The sequence below is a fragment of the Penaeus monodon genome, chromosome 24 (genome assembly GCF_015228065.2).
Source record: "Penaeus monodon isolate SGIC_2016 chromosome 24, NSTDA_Pmon_1, whole genome shotgun sequence".
Taxonomy (NCBI): domain Eukaryota; kingdom Metazoa; phylum Arthropoda; class Malacostraca; order Decapoda; family Penaeidae; genus Penaeus; species Penaeus monodon.
This window is the reverse complement of record NC_051409.1, coordinates 15,129,314-15,130,621: the sequence shown is the minus strand read 5'-3', so window position 1 is coordinate 15,130,621 and position 1,308 is coordinate 15,129,314. Positions and strand designations below refer to the sequence as shown.

The 1,308-nt window shown below is 31.7% G+C and overlaps 1 protein-coding gene across 1 annotated transcript in view; it reads left to right on the top strand.

The window, feature by feature from the left end:
* LOC119588624 (membrane-bound transcription factor site-2 protease-like) overlaps positions 1-1,308 on the top strand; it is a gene marked incomplete in the record, with an annotated part of 11,650 nt that overhangs the window by 7,455 nt on the left and 2,887 nt on the right.

Below are 1,308 nucleotides of genomic sequence, written 5' to 3'. Positions count from 1 at the left end.
TCAGAGCTCCTTAGACTATGCTCTGTGGTGTGATTCATTGCTCATTAGAGAGGAATTCTGTGGTCTACTTTAGTGTTCTTTGGAGATTTTGTGTTTAGATTATTGGTAAGTTCTCACATTCTTCATTGTGCATTATCATTCCTACCATAGTCATTTCTAAGAACAATTGTTTCCTGGTGTTGCTTTTATTTTGTTATTATTATTTTTTTGTTTGACAGGTCGTAGTTTTCTTCAGTTTTCTTTAATGTTTTGTATTTTATGTGACCTTTGATTCATCAGCATTCTTTAACAATTTTAGTTTTACAGTTTTCATCAGAAAGGAAGGTTCAAAAAAATCAAATCAAGCCATCAGTAACAGAAACCATAGAAGTTACAGCAAATGCTGTGTCTTTATGCATAGTTGCTATTGTGATATATGTTTTAATGTTGATATTGGTACTTGTAATTTCCACAATGAAATTCTCTCTCCATGTTCTTTACCATGTTTTGTTATTCTTTGCATGTTTTGGTGTTTCTTAGTGTTCCTTACATTTCTTCTGTACTACTGTATATTTGTCAGTGTTCTCTTGCATTCCTCTTACTCTTTTTCTTGTAAATCTGTGGTGATTTGTTCTTACTTTGCTAGATGTTCTTGACAGATACATGTGAGGTTTTGGTGATGGCTTAGGTGTTTACTATTTATATTGTTTTAGCTGTTTGTATATGTATTTATTTTGTTCTTCTTCTTTGTAATGTTATTTTATTATTGGATGTGATTTTGTGCTGGGAGTGGTTTCTCGTAATTTACCTGGAATTCCAAATAAAGAGAGGGGATATGCCAGAATTTTCTTGTGATGTGTAATACTTTTTTATTTGTATTTTTCGTGATGTTTGAAATAATATCTAACTTGTTTTTAAAACCTTGTAGCCTTCAGAATGTGTGTTGCCTGAACATATGCAGTAAAAATCTTCATGTATGGGGAAAAAAAACCCTTGTTTATTTTTCTAAAGCAAACACAATGTAACAGATTAGAATGAAGGAAGAAATTTAAATAAAAAACAGAACAAAGGTTAGAACACGCATTTGCACAGGAGGGATGTATGAAGCTTGTTGTTTGCGATGAGTATGAAAGAATGAATGTAAATGTGAAAAAGTAAATGTTTCTTTTCAGCTACATAAGATAATGTTGAAATGGATAACAGAAGAGCAAAATGCTTCCTGCATGAAGACAAGGGAGCAAAAGGCTTTAAAACAGTGACTATTTTGATGTGCTTAAAGTTCTCCTGTTTGTTTATTGGGATTATTAATGTTTCTTGTGATTAGACATT